General features: G+C 38.9%; 1 protein-coding gene across 1 annotated transcript in view; it reads right to left on the bottom strand.

Annotated features, from left to right (window-relative positions):
- The window catches only part of SNTG1 (syntrophin gamma 1), a 734,999-nt gene that overhangs the window by 220,457 nt on the left and 490,494 nt on the right, over window positions 1-24,048 (bottom strand). The window lies entirely within an intron of this gene.

Below are 24,048 nucleotides of genomic sequence, written 5' to 3'. Positions count from 1 at the left end.
TAATAAGACCCAAATATAGAAATCACAACACAAATATTGCTACTTAGGAAAAAAATGCCTGTTGCTTAGACAAATTTTATTTTATACCACTATTGAGATGTTAATTAAAAAAAGAGGCTGGTTATCCAAAGAAACGAGAACTGAATGAGATTAAAAAAACAAAATAAAACAAAAACAAGAAGAAACACAAATCATACAGTTATTGTGATATGCTTTAATGATATATATACATACATATATAAAACACTTTCTTTAAATAAATGTTGAAATTTCTGATAATACAACCAAGATGCTTCTTGTACAGAAGCATAGGAAAAAAAGCAGAAAAGCAAAAGAAAATATTTTTACACTATAATTAAAAAAGAAAAAGCATCATGTAGCACTTGATGCTAACTGAATTCAGCTAAACTATATAGACTTCAAACTTCCACTCTCTCCAGCGAGCTAGAATGACTCTCCTGCTGTTAATAAAAGTCAAAAACTATAAAGGATCAATGAAAATATATTTCTACTACTACTACTTATCATTTCTATAGCACTACTAGACACACGCAGCATTGTACTCTGAACATGTAAGAGACGGTCCCTGCTTGAAAGAGCTTACAATATGTAGGAGCAAAGCTACTGAAGCACTACTGTAGCACTATGGGCAGTATGCACAGTCATCCATGAGATTATATGGACCTACATGACATACATGATCCTTTATAAATGGCACTATTCAGCATTCAGAACCTGATTATAATGTGCAAATTCAGACATTATCTCTTTAAAAGACTCTAGACATTGTGGAGACATCCAGTCTCACAGAAGATTAAGAACCCGTGACCTTATCAGCAGGTGCCATGTACAGTAAATAAGGATTCTTATTCTTTGGTGAGACTGTTACCAGCACTGATGCAAGTTGTTATCATAAATGGACATCAATGCAGCAAGCTGCTACCAGAATTGAAGTTAATACCAGACACTTGGAGCTACTTGTTTATGTTCAATAAGAACACCATGGGCGTAGTTGGGGGGGGGGGGGCGATGGGGGGCATTGCCCCCCAAACGCAGGGCCGGCACAACACTGCAGGCAGCTCTCCCTCCGTCCTGCCCTCAGCTCTTCCTTTGTCCCGCCCTAAGTTCTCAGCTCCCCGACCGACAGCCCTCCCCTCCGTTCTTCCCCCCCCCCCCGGGGGATTTAACCTACTATTTTTAGTGGCAGCAATGACAGTGAAGAAGAAAACACTGCGGGCTCACCTCCAGCTCCTCCCTTCCCTCACACAGTGTCCTGCCCTCGCGGAAACAGGAAATGCATCATCGCAGAAGGCGGGACACTATGTGAGGGAAGGGAGAAGCTGGAGGTGAGCCTGAAGTGCTTTCTTCTTCACTGCAGTTGATGCCACTGAAAATAAAAAGGTTAAACGTGCCGAGGGGATGGGGGAAAGGAATGGAAAGGAGGGCTGTCTGAGAGCTGAGGGGGGCAGGGAAAATCGCTGGACATGGAGAGGAGAGGAGGGCAGGGGGAGAGAAGAGATCGCTGGACATGGAGAGGAAGGGAGGGCAGGGAGAGAAGAGATCACTGGACATGGAGAGGAGGAGAGGGCAGGGAGAGATCACTGGACACGGAGGATAGGAGGGGAGGGCAGGAGAGAGAAGAGATTGCTGGACATGGAGGGGAGGGCAGGGGGAGAGAAGAGATCGCTGGACATGGAGAGGAGGGCAGGGGGAGAGAAGAGATCGCTGGATATGGAGAGGATGGGAGGGCAGGGGGAGAGGAGGGCAGGGAGAGAGGGCAGGGTAGGGAGAGAGAAGAGATTGCTGGACATGGAGAGGAGAGGAGGGCAGGGGGAGAGAAGAGATCGCTGGACATGGAGAGGATGGGAGGGCAGGGGGAGAGGAGGGCAGGGCACGGGGAGAGAAGAGATCTCTGGACAGGAGAGGAGGGGAGGGCAGGGGAGAGAGGAGACTTGCTGGACATGGATGGATAAATTGGGGCAGTGGAGAGGAATTTTGCTGGATATGGGTGGATGGAGGGGAGGGCTGGGGAGAATGGAGAGTTCCTGGACATGGATGGATAGAGGGGAGGTCAAGGGAGAGAGGAGAATTGCTGGACATGGATGGATGGAGGGGGCAAGGGAGAGCAGAAATTTGCTGGATATGGATGGATGGAGGAGAGGGCAGGGAAGAATAGAGAGCTGCTGGACATGGATAGATGGAGGGGAGGGCAGGGGAGAGGAGAATTGCTGGACATGGATGGATGAATTGGGGCAGGGGAGAGAGGAGAATTTCTGGACATGGATGGATGGATGGAGGGGGCAGGGGAGAGGAAATTTGCTGGATATGGGTGGATGGAGGAGAGGGCAGGGGAGAATGGGGAGTTGCTGAACATGGATGGATGGAGGGGAGGGAAGTCAGAAAGGAGATGCACATGGATGGAGGGGAGGGAAGAGAGGAGAAATGCTGGACATGGATGGAGTGGATGGCAGTTAAAAGAGGAGAAATGTTGGACATGAATGGAGGGAAGGAAAGACAAAGGAAAGAGATGCACATGGATGGAGGGGAAGGGAGAGAGGAGAAAAGCTGGACATGGATTGAGGGGAAGGAAGACAGAGGAAGTAGATGCACATGGATGGATGGAGGGGAGGGGAGTGAGGAGAAATGCTGGATATGGATGGAGGGGAAACTGCTGAATTTAAGGGCTGGATCGGAACACTTTGAGGACAGATACTGAAACTGGAGGAAGGATAGGGACAGGGCTACAGATGGTAGACAGGATACTTAAGGACACAGGAGGATGGTGGACATGGCGAGTGAAAGAAGACACTGCATAAAACAGAAGACACTGGGACCAAAGTGAATAGAAAAACTAAATGCTCAGACAACAAAGGTAGAAAAAAGTATTTTATTCAGAATGTATTAATTGGAATATGTCAGCTTTTGGAAATTTGCATCTGTGATATTTTGCATGTAAGTTTCAATTTTTCTAGTATTGCTGCATGCCGAGTCTAACTTCTTGAGGTAACTTTCCAGTTCAGTATTTTGCCTTCATATCTTTTTATTTCTAGTTCCTTGTGTCATATCTGTTGTCATGTGTTTTTCATGTGTGATCAAGGTGCAATATTGTGCTAGTGTGTAGTATTTGCAGCCCTTTTTGTTTTTTTTTTTTCACTAGGTAGTGTACTGGTGTTTTAGAGCCTGGTGTAATTACAGTGCTGCCTTTCCACGCATAAGGTTGTAGCTCGCCCTGTCCTTGGAATTAGTGCAGTTATGGTTTGGTAAGGTTATGAGTGGGTTTTTGCACAAGTTTATGTATAGTGTTTTGCAGTGGAGAGATTGTGTGTTGGCCTTACTGAGGTGGCACCAAAACATCAGAAAGGGTGTAGAGCCTAAATCATGACACACTACCTCTTGAAGGATCTACATATAGAGCTTATGAATTTCTAAGGTCTACATTGGCAAGGTATGGGAAAGGAGGGGTGGGGAAATACTACTGGAGAGGAAGAGGAAGTGCTGGGTAAGGAGGAAAGAAGGAAGGAAGGAAGGAAGGAAGGGAGAAAGAGCTGGCTTTTTTGGGAATAACCACAATGTATATGTATAACCACAATTCTACTACAGGTTCACTCTCAGTTATTGGTTGTAATCAATATAATATACAAGTTCTTCAACAACCGTTATATCATTGATACTCAATCTTTATTAAATACTTTTATATATTTTCTTCTTTTATTCACATTGTTGTTCCTATCTATTAAAACTCTTACTACCAACATACACACCCACTCATCACTCATTCAAATGACTAACACAATTAACAACTACCTATATGTTAAAATTACAGCATTATTCCTAAAGTACTCCAATTATGCAAAGATACTAGTTCTACTTCCTCAAGATCTCTTACAGATCATACAATAATAGTCAATTCACTCTAAGGGACTATTTTGTTCAAACTTATATTCATGTTCCTATTCCAGTCAAGTCTTTCGTTCAACACTCACAGGTAGAACAGTACTGAGGCCTGTTGTTTTCAAACTCGTATTCCTCCCGATCTTTTTACTCAGCACTCCTTGGTGGTCTCCTTGTTCAAAAAGATGTACTGATCCTAGCACCCATTAAGAGCTCCAGCACAATCACTATCGATCAAAAGGGTATAGTCTCTGGTCTTCAGCAATCTGTATAATAGCTGTTCACTTCATAGTGGTTTCTACCCACACTTGGACCCTACATGCAAGTGTTTCACTTTTGAAGCATCTTCATGGGTCATGCGCATGTGTGGGTGTCCTTTTCGGACAGTTCCACCAGCATATTATTTTCGGTCGAGTACCCAACGACCTATTACAGTCGAACACAAGATCACAGATTTTCAAGAATCTTGTCTAACATAGATGTCCATATTTCTTGTTTTCGTATCTCCTCCTCAGTATCAGCCAGAAATGGGTCTCTATTTAGGTTTTTTCACATTTAGACCTCTGTCTTAGTATCGGCCAGATAAAGGTTTTTTCACACTCACACAGGCTCTCTTCATTGTGAAGCTCTGTTTTGATCACAAATTACATATATCGATGTTAGCACCCTTACAGTGATCCAGTCAGTCATTCAATATACAAAAGAGACACAGTCTCTCATATCTCAATAATAATTTTATTAATTCATGTATGTAATAATGTTGTCTTTGAAGGGAGAAAGATTTTTTAATCATATATATATATAATTTTTTTAGAAGAAAAAAAGTATTTCACAATCTTATTTGTTTAGGGTTTTTAACTATAAGGGAGCTAGCTCACTATTCACATTTTATTTCACCCCTAGCATTACTTTAAGAAAACCACTGTCCCATAAAGATGCATTTTATACATTTGATTTTCACCAGACGTCTCCTCCGGTTTTTGAGAAGAGCCTACCCTTCCTATTTCTTGCTTCTCCAAAGCCCAGCTCACCCAACAGTTGCAGTGGGGCAGCTTACATATCTGTGTGTGTGAAGGTAATTGGATGGGTTCAGGAGAATCCGCCCCACGGAAAAACATAAAAGCGTGAAGAGAATGAGTGTGAGGTTGACCACGGATACCAAAGACTGGAGAGATGAACACTTTTAATGAAACATTTATTGATAAACAAGACACAAACGTTGTGCTTCGGCCACTAGGCCTGCATCAGGAGTCTACAAGAGAATATGCATATATATATAAAAATATATAAAATTAACAGTAAAGGAATAATGGCAAATAAAATATGCTAATGTGTAGAAAAACAACATACATCATCACATCATTTAAATACATTATTGAGAATGATTTAATAAATGATAATAAAATATACTAATGTGTAAAAAGATAAAAGTATACATAAAAATAGTATGATTTATCTTGATATAGTATGCATATATCACATTGAGCCTGCAAATAGGTGGGAAAATGTGGGGTACAAATGCAACAAATAAATAAATAAACAACAAAGTGACATTGATGGTTGCACCTATCTTAAGTGTCAATTGTGAAATTATATTGGAGCAATATAATAAGGGTACATAAAAATGAATTAAAAATAGCAACAGAACAGATTGGATTATAATTATCATGCTGTAAGAGAGAGTGGTAGAAAACTTTTGGAATTCAAAGAAAATAAAGTATTTGCTAAAATGTTTGCATAATGCAAATTTTTGTATATGGTCAAACATAATATTATATACAAAAACCAGTGAATTAGCACCAAGCATACAGATCCATAATGAATGTAAAACTTGGGAACACAAAATAGATGAATGACATATCAAAACTTGCAAAATTATATAAAGTAAAATATATTATGGTATTGATAGCGTATGCGATATAAAATGCTGATAGTAACTGTACATGGGCACACTGGAAAGGACACTAACTTGTATAAACAGAAAACATCTGATACGCTGATGTTGTAAAATGCAGGATTGTCCGTGTACGTGTAGTAATGTCCAATCTTTTGTTATGAGGGGTTGGATAGTGGTCTGCATTAGAATATAAGCATCTTGATCGAGAAAAAAATGTCACAGAAATGGAAACGGAGATAAAGTGTATAAGAGAGATGATTAAAAAATGGAATGTATGTGGACCTTGGGAAGCAAACTAAAGAATAAACAAAAAAAAAGAAAAAGAACAAAAGAAAAAATGATAGCATCAGAACAAAAGAAAAAATGATAGCATCTGCAGTTGAAATGAAATGCTAAATCTACTCTGAAAAAATCTAAAGAAAATGTCTCGTTGAGCGATGTGCAATACTAGTTACTAGTGCTGTGGCGTCAAAAAGCTGCAGACAGTATATGTCGAAACAAAACTTACCTTTAAAAAGACCCTTGATTGAAAAGACATGCTTTCCAGTAAAGTTGGTTCCTAGCGTAAGCCAAAAGAGAGGCGGTTAGACAGATGATCCGTTATAAAGGTAAAAAGGCGCCAAAATTTGAGGATATGACGTGTGGTGACGTATGTGGCAAAAAAAAGGTTAAAAAACAAAAAGGATACCTAATTAGATATAACTTTGGATTAGAAAAATGTTTTCTAAAAATGTTTGCTTTAAATTATTGAAAAGACTTGTAAGTTGTTTAAAGATGGATGCACCAGTTGACGGTGTGACGTGGCTCGAAAGATGGAGTGACGTGGCAATGGTGGTCAAAAAAGGAAAGGGACTACTAAAAAGAGCTACCTAAAAAAATCTGCAGATAAATGGAAAAATGATGGTAAAATCGCAGCTTCCAATTTGTGCAAGAATGAAATGATATGCCTTAATGCTGAAGATCACGAATTGCTCGATAATAGAAATTATATAGGAAGCAGGTGTACTAGCACAGTGTGCATGCAGGGTGATAGTAAAAACTGATATGACTGCGGGAATTGTGAATGACTAAAAAATGAAAAAAGAAAAGAAAACAAAAGAACCGCTTAAAAGGTGTATGTACCAGTGTGTGAGAAGAGTGTCTATTGATATGGTGTTTGCATTAATCCTTCAAACCATTTTTGTAAAGATTGCAAATGTGAGTGTATAGTGAATGATGATGTGCCGATAGTGGTATGAATGGAAAAACTATATGTGTGAGATGTATTGAAGGGTAGTTCTATAGTTTTAAATGAGGAATTACATAATTTCATAAATAAGAATGTCTCAGAGATGTGTTAAAAGGTTGGAAATCAGATGGACAAAAAAGTTTGAATTATGGTCACATTACTCTGATTATATTTGGAGAGATATGTAAAAAGGCAAAGTTAGTATTGGGTGAATACCAATAAAGCAGAAAAGAAGGGAAAATGAGTATAATAAAACAAACTTGAATTTGGAATGCAAGTGAGGGATTTGATGATGTGGGGTAGTGTATGTATGCTCTAACAAAGATGGTATGGTGCATATAACAACTTGTACTTATAATGGGGAACAAAATATAAATGACATTATATGCATATTTTCATGCCTTTACCTAAGATTTAACTAATTATGCAAAAAAGGTGTTATACGTATACCATAAACTTGGTAATAAATACACCATAGTAATAAAAACACGAAAACTGTTGTAAATTGCATTTAAAGATCATGATTTAACATATCAACAGAACGGACTGAAATATTAAGATGAAATATGAAGAATTGAGTATGCTGAAAAATATAATGCTTATAAGAAAGGACGAAAGTTGATTTCGTTGTTTAATCCATTAGGGATCAAAGTCTGTAGCTCAAAGTTGAGTTTCTGTTCCTCCTGGAGTAGTTGATTGTCCAAATCACCTCCTCTCTATTTTTTGGTGAAAGTTTTAAAGACCAAATATTTAATGTCAGAAAAAGAATGATTCGATGAATACCAGTGATCAACTAAAGGTGCAGATTCCACTTTCCTATTGATACAACTTCTGTGTTCGATGATTCTTGTTTTAATTGCCTTTGTGGTTTTGCCAACATACAGCACTGGACACGGACATAAGATTATGTAGATTATGGATGATGTAGTACAGTCTGAAGTATGTTGCAGATTGTATGTTTTCTTGGTAATCGGATGAGTGAAAATTGTTGCCTCTAAGCTATGGATGCATACACTGCAGTGGCCACATTTATGGTGTCCCAATGTTGGGGATGCTGATCTTACGTCTGGTAATGTTGAGGGGACCAAGTGTTCCTTAAGATTCTTGTTTCTAGAATATGCGACCACCAGCTCTTTATTCTTAAAGCATTCCAAGCCTTCCAAGATATGCCAATGTCTCTGGATGGATCGTGAGATGTGTTTGGCCAAAAAAGAGTGTAGACAACATCTGGTGTCTTCTTGGTATGGGTAGGTTGTAGTAAATTGACACGATTCTTTTCTAAGGCTTTGGTGAATCCGCCGGAAATGTGTTTGTATGGGTATCCTCTTTCTAAAAACCTATCACTCATGATGCGTGCTTGATGGTTAAAGTCATCATAGTCTGAGCAAAGACGGCATAGGCGAAAAATTTGACTCAATGGGAGGTTGCTTTTAAGATTGGGGTTACGGTAACTGGAATAGTGTAAGAAGGTATTACAGTCTGTGGGTTTCCTATAAATGTTAGTTTTGAAAAAATAATCATTCTTGGTAACTAAGAGATCCAAGAAATGGATTTCATCCGTATTGTGTTCCATTGTGAATTTAAGATTAGGATCCCTAGTGTTTAACCACTGGTGGAAAGATATTAGTGTTTTGACGTCTCCTTGCCAAAGGATGAAGACATCATCTATATATCGTCGATAAATCTTGATGTAATGTGAAAAAGGATGGGTTGTAAGGTGTTCCTTTTCAAAATTTCCAACATATAGGTTTGCCAAATCTGGAGCCATACTTGCACCCATGGCGGTGCCTTTTATCTGTTGTAGTATGTATTTTCAAAGCCAAAATAATTTTTTGTAAGTGCAATGGTGGCACAAGTCAGGATCAGGTGGTTAGGTATCCGCTTGTGGGTATTTCTTAAGTGTTTTCAATTATGTGAATTCAGGCTTTTAGCTGTAGGATATTGGTGTATAATGATTCTATGTCCATTGTAACCATGATGGCATCTGTCAACGGACCATCATAGTTCTGTAAAATGTTAATCATGTGGGTGGTATCTTGCACATATGATGGGATAAGTGGAAGAAATGGACGCAGGAAAAAATCAGCGAATATGGACAGAGGTTCCAAAATAGATCCATTTCCAGAAATGATTGGTCTGCCAGGTGGATTCTCAAGAGATCTGAGGATTTTTGGAAGTATATATATTGTTGGGATAACTGGATGCATAACTTGTAACAATTGTTTTTCTTTGTGTGTTAGGAAACCCATTTTTGAAGCAATATCGACTAGTTCAGTAAAATCTTTTTTATTTCATCTGTTGGATCCTTTTCTAGAGGAATATAAAATTCTCGGTCTTGTAATTGTCTCTTTACTTCTTTCACATAGTTAGAAATGATCCATAATAACTATTCCCCCCGCCTTTGTCGGCGGGTTTAATTACGATGTCCGTGTTATGAGCCAAGTCTTTGATAGTGTTGCATTCCAGGGTGGTAATGTTGTAATATCTCTGATTTTTTTTCTTAACCTTCTTTAGGTCATTCTCCACGCATGAATTGAAAGCAGTTATTAATGGACAGGTGGGACCGGGAGGAATCCAGGTCTATGATTTCTTAACTACAGAAATCTCTTGATGTGGGACATCATTCCTAGAAAAAGCATGATTGATCTGAAGCTTACGGTTGAATTTAAAAAGGTCTATTCTTGTCTGAAATGCATTATAGCCAGTGGTCGGAACAAAGGCTAGACCCTTTTTGAAATGCAGAGTTCAGTTTCTGTTGGTGTATAATTGGAGGGATTGAAGATGGGGATGGATTCTTTTACTGTTGATTTGGATAGTGGTGGTAACCTCTGTTCTGGAATAACAGTGGTGGTATGCTGTGCCCTCTGCCCCTTCCTCTGCTTCTACCTCTCTGTGTATATCTGGCCTGGGGTAGGGGTTGACAACATTGTGGTATATCTATTGTATCTTTTTTTCAAAGTTCTTAAAAAAAGAATCAGTCTGGGCAACCTGGCCGGCCACTGGTGAGGTGTCACATTCTGTAGAGTGTCTTGAGGTCCTTGGGCGATCATGACGTGTAATTGGGTTTCCCAGGGGGGAAGTATACAGATCACTAGAGTCACTCCTCACTCTCTTCCTTCTTTGTTCAACAATGGTATTGTCATTGCTGGCTTTAGTAGGAAAAGATCTAATGTTGCCATATATGTTATAATTGTAAGCCCACAGGGGTGCTCTCAGGTGTGCTGTAGCCCTCTAGTAGCTTCTACCCAGCCTGACCAGTCTTTTGCTTCAGGAAACAACCCTGAAACAAGACTTCTCTAGGACTCTGGTGACTCGGGCCTCTCTGTTTGGGCCTCCCCTTTCCCTCATGGTGACCTCTCCATTAACCTCCAGTCCTGGACCTGCCTCCCTGCTGTATCTCCTGGTAACCAACCCCCCCGACCAGTTCTTCTGGTGGGGCCCCCTGGTCACCCTACTCTGGAAGATAGCACGGATTCCTCTGCTTTCAGAAATATGCAAATTAGCTGAGTAAATGTAAATTCAATTTATTAGAACTATGCTTCCGTCTTGTGGGAACCTTTCTTTCCAACTATTACTCCTTTACTACAAATTCACGCCCTGAGCCCATTTACTGTGGGACACCTGGGTCTCAGGGTATAACAGCCACCACCCCTGGATAGGACCTTCTTTACTCTCATTAACCTTACGGTCCTATCCTCCACCCCAAGGCTGTTTGTTCATTTTAAACATTTCACAGTTTCAACCTCAGTACTTTGGGGACTTCTTACCCCAGGATTTTCAGCCTGCTTCTCAGTACTTTTGGGCACACAGTCCTGGAACCCACAATCCACTCTCCTCAGTACTTGGAACACACAGTCCTGGGACACACAATCTACCCTCCTCAGTACTTGGGACACACAGTCCAGGCTTCAGGTCTCCAGGTTCCCATCTCTTCTCTTTCGGGCAAAACTCCCTCCTCTATTGAGAGGAAGCTATTTATGAGGTGTCCAATACCTCTCCACCTCTTAAGACCTCACTCCTCTGGTTCCAGAAAGATCTGGGTCCAGAGGTCTCTTCTCACTCCCCCAGCTATCTCCCTGGAGTTCCCTCTACTGGCCCATGCAAGTCAACACTCAGCTAGATCCCTGGAGCTCCCCCTAGGGACCAGAATGGGCATTTTCCCGGTTTTCAGTGGGAGAGCGCCCTCTGGCGGCCTCCTCAAGTAAGGGCAGACACTGTGTTTATCACACAATTAGTGGTTTTCTTATGTAGAAAATACGGTCTTGCTTTAGAGAATGGATAAATTGATCCTCTTTTATAGTCGGCCTCATTCCTTTTGAATTAGCAATTTTTAATTTCTTTTGTTTCTCTTCTGAATTTATATACTTTTGTATTTATGTCTTTAAGTATAGTGTTGTAATTGGGATCTTGGGTGTGTAAAGATGTTAGTTTTGGTTCTAAAGTTTCTTGTAATGTTTTGCTTTTAGATCTAGAGATTTCAGCTATCAGGATCACAAGATCGAGGCTGCATTTATTGTGAATAGCACACCATTTCTCCAAAATTATCTGGTTGTCCAGAAACATTGTTAGTGCCTTAGAAATTCTAAGGCACCTAGGGATTCGTTTTAATCTTCAATAAAACATGGTACAGAAATGCATCCCCATTCCTCCCTTCCTTTACTTCATCTACCTCTGACAATCATTCTTCAGTTTCATCTTATTTTCTCATTGTTTTATACACCTATAATTAGATTTTATTCCTCTTCTTCCAGTCTTCCATCTTCTTTTCACCTTTCATCTAATAATCGGCTTTTCATTTCCTACACTTACTTTACTAGTCCCCCAATGGGTTGTGGGTCCCCATCATTAAGATAAGTGTTATAATTTGCAGTGACACAGTGAGCATTTTTTAAAAGGCATTGTGAGATTGTTAGTAAAGATTTTGAACCAATGATTAGATATGTGAGACACATTTGTGATACACCTTGAGATGTACATGAACCCAAATGGATGGTGGACATCTACTCCAATGGACAACATGGTTAGCAATGCAAATTTAATAAATAGAAATAAATCAAAACATACAAAAGAAAATAAGATGATACCTTTTTACTGGACTAACAATACATCTTTTAATCAGCTTCCAAAGGTAACCCTTCCTCTTCAGGTCGTAAATAAGCAAATGTTGACAAATACCAGAATATAAAGTGAAACACAGAGGCATTCCAATGACAGTAATTTAGAAAGTCATCCATCATAGGAACTCTGATTGGCATTAAAGGCATTCAGGCAGTCACATCATATGGCTTAGCTACAATGCAATTGGACTACCATACCTATGCCTATGGGAATGTCCTTTTTATAATTATAACAAACAACTACCTTCACCCATGAGAAATGTCATATTGGAAACCTGATGATTGTTTAGAATTGATGTCACAGACCGGAACCGGCCATAAATCAGAATTCATGTAAAAAAAAAAGAATGAACCATACAAAACTAATCCTAGGATTACACATCCTGTCCCTAGTACATACAATAGATGCCCTATCCCAAGAAGAACAGATTATCATCCCCATAATACACTCCCAACATAGGACAAACAGATTAAACTACTGTCATCAGATCGAAACCAGACCTTACCATGGAAAATCATCATCACACAAACAAAAACAGGAAAAAAGAACCCATACATACCCAGCACATCGATCACATGTCAATTAATAAATATTCCATTAATACCCGCCATAGATGAAACTTTTAAACAGATCCAAATAGGGTATATAAACGCTAGATCAGTAATAAAATGGAAACCTTAACAGACTGGATTACTCAGGACAACCTAGACCTAATATTCATCAGTGAAACTTGGATTCATAACCAAGATGACCCCATAATCCTTAACATCTGACCTCCAGGATACAAAATGAACCACTGGATCAGAACAGGTAAAAGAGGAGGAGGCATAGCCCTAATCTACAAAGACAAATTCATTTTAGAACCCATTGCGGAATCCATTAATACACAACTTGAAATTGCCGCAATCAGGTTACAAAACAAATTCCTCCTAGCTCACCTGACTTGCATCATATTATATCGACCACCAGGAAATTGGAAAGATGCCCAACCAACTCTCATGGACTTTATATCAAACACATGCCTCACAAATCCTAACATAATAATAATAATAGGAGACATAAACCTTCATCTAGAGGACACAACCTCAAATGACACACTAGAATGCAAAGAGTTCTTACAAATACGGGACTTCCACTGGACACAAGTCAACCCCACACACATAAAAGGCCATGCACGGGAACTATTAACATACAAACTATCGAGTGACCTTTAGTAATGGAACAGCAATGGAAAAGCGTACCTTGGTCAGACCACTTTAAATTAACTATGAACTTATGCTGGAAGGTCTTCCCCAAATGCATCAAAAGGCCTTATATAAAACAAGAGGTAAAGTAGACCCCAAAACATTTGGGCAAGAAATATACGATAACAACTGGGCACCAAAAACCGATTCAACTGACTTCCTCACTGTTTGGGACTAATGATGCAATGAAATCCTCAACAAAATAGAGCCCATACATACAAAATCAGCACAAAAACGCAATAAAATACTCTGGTTTAACGAAGAACTAAAAATTATAAAAACGCAAGCTAGAAAATTAGAACAAAACTAGAAAATAAAAACCCCAAACAAACAATCTTTAAAGACCTGGAAAGAAAGTCAAACAAAATACAAATATAAAATAAGACAATCCAAAAGAAACTTCTACAGAGAACAAATAGGCACAAATTACACAGACACAAACAAATTATACAAACTAATAAACAACTTACTTAACACCAAAACGGTAACTACACCGAATACAAACCTCCCACATGCAGACAATCTTGCCAAATATTTTGAAGAAAAAATTACCAATCTATGCAAGAATCTACATCAGGAAAATATTAATCCAGAAACCTTCATAAACGAACTAGATCCAAACCCAAGGGAATACCCGGCAGGCCGTATTTGGAATAACTTCACTCATCTAAGAACCAAAATAATAGCTCATGCACTTAGAAAATTCTCCGCCCACTGCCAACTAGACACCTGCCCCAACTATATAATTAAAAAAAACCACTAATCAATATGTCACAGAACTCACAGAGCACCTTAATTTTCTATTCAAAAAAGGCCTATTCCCACTGGAAAGAGGAAATATCCTACTAACTCCCATCCCAAAAGACACACAAAAAAAGCGGAAAAGACCTCGAATTACAGACCGATAGCATCCATATCCCTAACAACCAAATTGACAGAAAGTATAGTCACCAAACAACTAACAGAATACCTCACTGATTGCAACATACTGCACAAATCTCAATCTGGCTTCAGACCTCACCACAGTACAGAAACAATACTAAGCATACTCCTGACCAGATTCAAGCAGGAAATAGTAAGGGGTAAAAACATCCTCCTACTCCAATTTGGCCTATCAAGCACATTTGATATGGTCGACCCCCACATACTACTCAGAAACCTTCCACAAGATAGGAATTACAGGAAAAGTACTCTCTGGATCAAGGGATTTCTGACATCCAGAACATACCAAGTCAAATCAAACTCAGATATACCTTGACCTTGGAAAGCGGAATGTGGAGTACCACAAGGATCACTGCTCTCACCTATATTATTCAAACTAGTGATGACACTACTGGCTAAATCTCTATCCAAACAAGCCTCAATCCATTTCTCTGCGCAGATGGCATCACCATCTATATTTTCTTCAAATAGAACCCCACAGAAATCACCAAGGAAATAATAAACAGCATGACCATCATGGAATCCTGGGCATCGGCATTCAAGTTAAAACTCAATAGAGATAAAACCCAATGTCTCATTCTCTCATCCCAACACAATAATGCCCCCCCCCCCTTCGGCAATTAACACACAGGGTTAATCCCTCCCAATCTCAGACCACTTGAAAATCTCAGGCAACCTAACGCTAGAAAGCCAAGCTAAGAACATGACCAAGAAAATGTTCCACACTATGTGGAAGCTCAAACATATAAAACCTTACTTTCCCAGGGATTCATTCTGCAACATGATCCAAACCATGGTGCTAACCCACGTAGACTACTGCAATAGTATTTACGTAGACTGCAAAGATCAAATCATAAGAAAACTACAGACAGCACAAAACACGGCTGCCAGACTCATCTTCGGAAAAACACGCTTTGAAAGTGTGAAACCCCTCCTAAGAAGCTTACATTGGCTTCCTATTAATGCTCACATAACTTTCAAAATATGCACAGTAGTCCACAGAATCATCTACGGACTCACACCAGATTACATGAGGGAACTTATTGATCTACCAATAAGAAACGTGACGAGAACAGCAGGAACCTACCCAACCCTTCACTACCCCAATTGCAAAGGTATAAAATACAAATCATCACATGCCGCCAGCCTCTCGTTTATAGGCACACAACTTTGGAACTCAATACCCAAAGACCTGAAACTCACAGAAAACTACCTACAATTCAGAAAAAACCTGAAAACACATTTTTTTCAAGAAGCCTTTCCCTCCTGGATCTGCCTAATCCCACATCACCATACATCACGAAAAGTTCAGAAATGGGAAAACAATAATATTAACCTCTTTCTCACAGTATGCTAATATATCAACCTAAGTGTTTATTGTACTTCTGTATTATGTACTAGACTTCTACAAATCTAAATTTTGTAACCACTTTTTAGCAACATGTAAGCCACATTGAACCTGCCATACAGTGGGACAATGTGGGATACAAATGCAATAAATAACTAAATACACAACTATCCTTCAATCTTAATGAGCAGATTGGTGTTCCTAACGTAAATATTTAAATAATCTGGAATAAAGCCATACACAGTTTGTGAATAAAGATACAGAGCTTAAATTTGCATCGTGCCTGAATAGGAAGTCAATGCAAAGATCGGAACAAAGGAGTGACATCATCAAACTTATGTTATCCACAAATCAGTTTTGCAGCCGCATTCTGCAAAATCTGCAGACATCTCAAAGATAAATGAGAACACCCAATGTAAAGTGTATTACAATAATCTATTTGAGAAAGCACAAGTGCCCTGAATTACTACCTGAAAATTTGATGTATTAATCAGACATTAATACTTTGTAGCTGTCGCAACCTAAAAAACCACCTTCTTAACCAGCTGTAAAATCTGATATTCCATAGTCAAATTGGAATCTTAATAAATTCCCAATATCCTTAACGAAGTTTCCTGAGAAAAGTTTGAATCTTGAATGCTCAAAATTAAAGTTGATAGAACCTTAGATGAGGGAGTTAAGCATAACGTTTTGGTTTTAGCTATATTCAATTTAATCTTATAACTTAAGACCCATAGTTCCATAGTATCCACATTTCATTAATACTATCTTCAATCACTTTTTTAATGGAAATAGAATTATGTCATCTGCATACAAATAGATTGTATTTTTTGAAAACTCAAAAAATATACCCAATGTTGTCATGAAAACATGAAACAAAATGGGGGACAGGGAAGAACCCTGTGGAACCCCCACTATAGACCTCCATGATTGTGACATAATTTGTTCTTTGGAAACCCTATAAATTCTGTTTTCCAAGAAGCCCTTAATAGGAGAGAACATGAACTCTTGAGAACTCCTATGGTGAAAACAGGAGGCAATTTCCAAGCCCACATTACCCTTTGTGTCCTCTCGAAAAGAATTAATCCAATCTGCAATATCTAGAATGCCTATCCTATTTAAAGAAGACAAAAAAAGTTCATGGTGCAGTGTCAAAATCTACTGACTGGAAACTCAGAGTGAAAGCACGGAGTTGGGAAATAGCAAGTATGGTACGTGTCAGATGTGTGCAATTATGTTAGAAGCACAGGAGTTTGAAGATCCTCGAACAAAAGAAAAATGTGTACTTCGATCAAAAACTACCTGCAAGTTGGACTTTGTAGTATACAGTATCACCTGTCCATGTAGGAAAATATACATAGGACAAATATCAAGGCCGCTCACAACGTGGCTAATAGAGCACAAGAGTAACGTACATATCCAGAAACTGACCATCGTTTTGAAAATCTCAGGTGTATAGTTTTGCAACAAGTGAGCTTCAATATTAAAGGGGGCGACAAGAAGTTGACATTACTTCAGCAAGAACAAAAGTGGATATATAAATTGAATATGAAACACCCAGGAGGGCTAAACACAAAAATTGAGTGGCACCATTTTTCTTGAAGGACGTGTATCTCTAGAAGAATCTATTATAGTATAAGTTTTCCTCGTAAGTAACGAGATGATTAAGCTAAGTTCATACTTAGAAATTGGCGCCAAATAGGAGAAGGCCAGGGATTGGACAAGAAGTGATACATCCCCATAGGCTGAAACTAAAGTGGGCATCTGACATCACTACAAAAGAGGAGCAGCATATTTCGGACTTCTGTTAGCAGTAGGAACGGCAGGAGCTGAAATGTGAGATTACGTCCGTAAAGTATGATTGGTAATGTGGAGCACTGGTAAATCGAGTCGTTTTATGTACCCATCTATTTATCCATGCATTTGATTATATCTCAGAACAGCCTCAGTGAAAACAGTCACGCAACCACGAACCCTGACGAAGGACCCGAAACTCTGGCCAAGTTGGCTGTGGACAGCAGCGGACTGAGAGGATTATTAAGATAACTCTGAATATATGTATAGACAATTTACCTCAATAGATAACTGAAAAAGATTATAAGATACAATTGAATATAGTAAAAAGGAGGTTTTATGCCAATGATGCCAGTGAAATACCTTGCTTAAGTCTGACAGTTTACTGCAAGGAGTGGAGGCATATCACGATACATGAGACTTTTCCTCCTAACACAAAAGAAAAGATAATAATACGACAAAGTAATTTGGAAGGATTAGCTTTGATTAGTTTTAGATAGCAATTATATCCAGATATAATGCTCATTTAGGATTTAGATCAGTAATGCTGTAATGCTACGAATCACAAATCAGTCAGAAGATACAATCCGATATGGACATGACAAATTATGGAATGGCTTGCAACAATGTTAATCTTGTAGAAGGAAAGGGCACTATCAGGCTCATTTTCAAAGCACTTAGCCTCCCAAAGTTCCATAGAAACCTATGGAACTTAGCCTCCCAAAGTGCTTTGAAAATATGCCTCTATATATCTTCAGATTTTACAAGATTAGCACTTATTGGTTTAAACACATTTTTCTGTCAGAACATATTTGCTGTGGTCTGTAAAAGAACGTTAAAATGTGCTGTACTTCAGAGCTCAGACAGTACTGTCATTCAATAAGGGCAATCATTCTTCTGTTACCAGAACTCCAGCGGCATCTTTTCAGTCTCGGTGGATTCCACGTTTTGTATCAGTTTTATTAAGGGAATGAACTTACCCTTTTACTTTTATTGCCTGTTAATTTTATTTTCAAGGGGACTTGACCTAAACAGGAAAATATTATAGGCATAAATCCTAATAGATATTAGTAGAAAAATATTAATTATTAAAGAAGTAGTTCAGCCAGGCAAGACTGAAAAGTCCTGCTCCTGGGTATATACAGTAATAGGAGTTTCAACACTGCTACTATTATAAAATTCCATACTGTATACAAGAATTAGCATAAATGTTATACTTGTATAAAAAAAGAGAGTTTACAAAAGAGAAAGAAAGCAATAGAGAATAAGAACAGCAGATGATGAACTAAAGAAACACATTCCTCATAAACTACCTATATGTGTCCTTGCCTGGAAAACTAATAAGGGACCCTTTTACTAAGCTGCGTAGGCAGGTATGCGCGTCCTATGTGCATCAATTTTGAACTACCACCCGGCTACTGCCCCCCCCCCAAAAAAAAGGTCTTTTTTTTGCAGGTATGCTGAAAAATGGACTTGAGCTTGTCCAATACACATATCTATACCAGTGCAGACCATTTTTCAGCGCACCTTAGTAAACAGACTCCTCAGTGACTAAAAGAAACTACTTAGAGTAATAAATAAAAAAAATGAAGTTCACAGTGTTAACACAAAAGCTACCAAACCAACAGTATGGAAAAATATAGAAACAGAAGTTAATAAATACTTCTAATAAAAAGAGATCAGACACAATGGAGCTCATTTTTGAAAGAGAAAAACGTCCAAAAAGTTTCATAAAGCACCATTTGGACTGATTTCTTCTCAAAACATCCAAATCGGTGTTTTCAAACCTGTTTTCAGATGTCTATCTTTGCATTTAGCCTGCAGTGCGCCCAAATCACAAGGGGGTGTGTCAGGGGTGTTTTGAAGGCGAGATTAGGTCATGCCTAACGCTTGGATGTTTTACAGCCATAATGGAACAAAACCAAAACGTTTAAAGTAAAACCGTTTTGGTCTAAACATATTACTCTAATGAATAAGACACAAAAAGGTGCCCTAAATGATCAGATGACCACTGGAGGGAATCATGGATGACCTGCCTCACTTCCCCAGTGGTCACTGACCCTCTCCCACCCACCAAAAATATGAATAAAAATAGTACTCACCAGCCTCTATGACAGCCTCAGATGTTATAGCCAGGTCCATTAGAGCAGCATACAGGTCCCTGGAGTAGTGTAGTAGTGGGTGCAGTACACCGTAGACAGATGGACCCAGGCCCATACCTCCCCCTGCCTGTTCCACTTGTGGTGGAAACTGTGAGCCCTCCAAAACTCACCATAAACTCACTGTACCCACATATACGTGACTCCTTCATCCTTAAGGGCTTCTGTAGTGTGTACAGTTGGGGGTAGTGGGTTTGGAGGGCTCAGCAGACAAGATAGGGGAGCAATGTTGAGATGTGTACTTGGGAGCATTTATATGATGTCCACAGCAGTGCCCCCTAGGGTGCCCCATTGCTCTCCTGGGATGCCTTTGGGTCCAGTTTGCTAAAAATGCTGAACCTTCCTACCTCCCAATGGCTTGATTTTCTGCATTTATTTACAAAAATGGTCTAAAAAAAAAAGCACAAAACCTTGTTTGAAATGGTATTTTTGAAAAATGTTTTTCTTTTTTTGAAAATGGGTATATTTCCTATTTGGATTTGGTATGTTTAGTGCAAAACATCCAAAGTCTGACTTAGACGTACTATCGAAAATGCCCCTCCACATTCCACATCACATCAAAACTCTACATTATCCCCTGGATTCTCTAAATGGCGACTAAATTTGCGCACACAAATTAGCATACACTGCTGATTTGTACATACAAATTAAGAGCAAATCAGCACCAATAATTGGCTGCTAAGAACCAATTATTGGTTGTAATTGGCATTAATTGGGATTTATATGTGGATCATATTCTATAATGATCCACAAGTAAATCCTGTGAGACGTATTGAAAAAAATACTTCCTGACATCATGTCCTCTAGTTCTATTGCCTTTCTGTCTCTGGAAAATGTTTGCTTGCAGATTAATACCTTTCAAATTTTTGAACGTCTGTATCATATCACTTCTGTTTCTCCTTTCCTCCGGGGTATACATGTTTAGGCCTGCAAGTCTGTCCTCATACGTCTTGCTACACAAACCACATACCATTTTTGTTGCTTTTCTTTGAACTGCTTCAAGTCTTTTTACATCCTTAACAAGATACGACCTTCAAAACTGAGCACAGTACTCCAAGTGGGTTCTCACCAATGACTTGTACAGGGGCATCAACACCTCCTTTCTTCTGCTGGTTATACCCTCTCTATGCAGCCTAGCATCTTTCTGGCCACAGCCACTGCCTTGTCACATTGTTTCATTGCCTTAAGATTCTTGGACACCATCACCCAAAGGTCCCTCTCCTGAGCCGAGCTTACCAATCTTTTCCCTCCTATCTGGTACATCTCTTTTGATTTCTGCACCACAAATGCATCATTCTGCACTTTTTGGCATCACATTTTAACTTCCAGACCCTTGACCATTTTTCCAGCATTTGGAGATGCCTTCTCATAGTTTCTAGTCTCTTCAGGCCATTGATCTGACTCTATTGGCTATCTCCGTGCCATCTGCAAAAAGGCAAACTTTTCCTTCTAACCCTTCAGCAAGTTCTCTCACAAATATATTAAACAGAATCGGCTCCAACACTGACCCCTGAGGCACTCTACTACTCATCTTCCTTTCCTCCAAATGGATTCCATTTACCACCAAACTCTGTCACCTGTCAGTCAACCAGTTTCCAATCTAGTTCACCACTTTGGGTCCTAAGTTCAGTCCTCTCAAGCTTATTCATGAGTCTTCTGTGAGAGACGATATCAAAGCTTTGTTAATATCCAAGTAGATTAAATATAGAGCATGTTCTTCATCCAATTCTTTGGTCACCCAGTCAAAGAAATCAATCAGATTCACTTGGCAGGATTTTCCTTTGGTAAAGCCATGTTGCCTTGGATCCTGTAACCCGTTGACTTCTAGAAAGTTAACTATCCTTTTCTTCAGCAGCAACTCCATTATTTTTCTTAGCACTGACGTGAGGCTTACCAGCTTGTAGTTTCAAACTTCCTCCCAGTCTCCGCTTTTGTGAAGAGGGACCACATCAGCTCATCTCCAATCCTGCAGAACCTCTCCAGCCTCTAAGGATCTATTAAATAAATCCTTAAGCGGTCTTACCAGGACTGCTCTGAGATCCCTCAGTATCCTGGGATGATTCCCATCCAGCCCTATTGCATTGTCTACTTTCAGATTCTCAAGCTGTTTATAAATGCTTTCTTCCATTAATGGCACAATATCTACTCCATTCCCAGCTGACCAAGGTACTTCTCCAGGATTTTCTTCTGTGAACACCGAAGAGAAGTATTTGTTTAGTATGTTTGCTTTATCCCCATCACTCTCCATATAGCTATTTCTCAGCATCCTTCAGTCTTACAGTTCAATTTCTATCTTTTCTCCTTTCCCCAACATATCTGAAAAAGGTTTTGTCACCTCTCTTTACACCTTTAACCATTTGTTCTTCCTCCTTCACTTTCGCTAGTCATATTTCCCTCTTTGTTTCTTTGAGTTTAATCTGGTAATCTTATCCATGATCCTCTTGTTGCGTTCTTCTGTATGTCTTCAATGAAGTCTCCTTGCTCTTATTTTTTCAACTACTTGTTTGGAGAACCATATAGGCTTCCTGTTTCTCTTGTTTTTGTTTACTTTCCTTGTGTAAAGATCAATTACCCTATTTATAGCAGCTTTCAGCTTGGAATACTGCGCTTCCACTTCACCTATGCCTACCCATGCCATCAGCTTCTTCTTCAGGAATTCCACCATTTTACCAAAATCAGTATGTCTGTAGTTTTGTGCCTCTGCTTTCTGCTTTTGCTCTTATACCAAATCATATTGTGTGGTGATCACTATTACCTAGGTGGGCGCCCACACAGACATTAGAAACACTTCCTCAATTTGTGAGCACTAGATCCAGCATCAACTCCTCTTGTGGGTTCTGTCACCATTTGTCTGAGTAAGGCACTTTGACAGGCATCCATGATTTTTCTCCTTCTTTCCAATTCTTCCAATGGGACATTCCAATCCACATCAGGCAAGTTTAAATTCCCATTTGTACTGGGGACAAGTTCCATCTTCTCTTTCCAGGATGATCTGTATTGCTTCTTCCTTTCCCCAGGTTCCCTGCATTTTATTCACTCTGATATTGTTTTTCACACATTGTGCCACTCCTCCACCTCTTCAGTCCTCCCTATCCTTCCTAAAAAGATTTTAGCCTGGTAAAGTTGCATCTCATTCATGGGAATCATTGAACCATGTCTCTGTATTAGCAACAATATCTAACTTTTCCTCATTAAACTTATATTGGTTGATGTTCAATTGTCTGATAATATTTTACAAGATTCCCAATATGGTTTTAGACATTGTTATAGTACCAAGTCCCTTCTGATTGCTTTAAGTTCAGAAGTGAAAAGAATACTTAGTAGGGGTGGTCAAACGGATTTCCTACAAGAATTTGACATCTTGACGACATTTAGTGTGGTAGACGAGATTTTATCGTCCACATTTTGTTCTTTTTTGAAGAATAGACATTACTGTATTTTGAAGGAAGGGGCATTCTCATTTATGTGGAGCCCTTCTTGTAGTGTTCCTTATGATTCACCTATCTCTCCACTTTTGTTCAATGAATTCACTAGGATCCATAATTTTGGAAATGGGAGAGAGTATTCATATGCAAATGATATCTTTGTATTAGTTCTTGTAAGTTTTGACTTTGATAGCTCTTTCTTTAGCATAGCACACTGCATAAAGAAAATCAGAAATTCGGCTTTCTCCCATCTTTTGAAACTCAATTCTGATAAAACTAAAATTCTCTGGTTCAGCTTAAATGTTAAAGAAATTATTAATCTTATCCCAATCAGTGATGAGGCCCCTTTTTAAAACAGAGAAAATCTCAAGTGTTTTAGGTATACTGTTAACCTCTTCTTTAAGCATGGAACCTCAGTTTAATAATTTAATTAATAGTACCTTCTTCAAACTTAAACAATTACATTTGGTTCATTAATTTTTTCTAATAATCATTTTATTGTGACAGTCCAGTTGTTGATTCTCTCCCAACTAGATTATTGCAATTCCTTTTACTCAAGTAATTCAAAGAAACTAATAAATATGGTCTGGTTAATACAGAACACCACTACATGATTGATATTCAGGAACAACTTGTTAGTACAATTCCATTTATTTCCTCTAAGAGCTGATAATCTGTTTATTGTATTGTATTGAAACATTTATAACCCACGCTTTCCCACCTGTAGCAGGCTCAATGCGGCTACATAATAAAACAAAATTTATTATGGCTAGTTGGTCGGCAGATGGACAGTTTGAAGATGATGCTGTAACTGGGTCGGTGTTGAGAAGATTTTTTATAAGTTGAAATTGTTTTCTTAGGTCTGTCCCGGAAGTTGTAATCATTCTTGAGTAATAAGATCTTTTGGCTTGCTTGATGGCTTTCTTATAATTTCTTTGTGATTGTTTCCAGGTATTGAAGGTGAAGTTATTTTTTGATTTACACCAAATTTTTTCAAGTTTC

Source organism: Microcaecilia unicolor, chromosome 1 (genome assembly GCF_901765095.1).
Source record: "Microcaecilia unicolor chromosome 1, aMicUni1.1, whole genome shotgun sequence".
Classification (NCBI taxonomy): domain Eukaryota; kingdom Metazoa; phylum Chordata; class Amphibia; order Gymnophiona; family Siphonopidae; genus Microcaecilia; species Microcaecilia unicolor.
The sequence above is the reverse complement of the archived record's forward strand: the minus strand, read 5'-3'. Positions and strand labels throughout refer to the sequence as shown.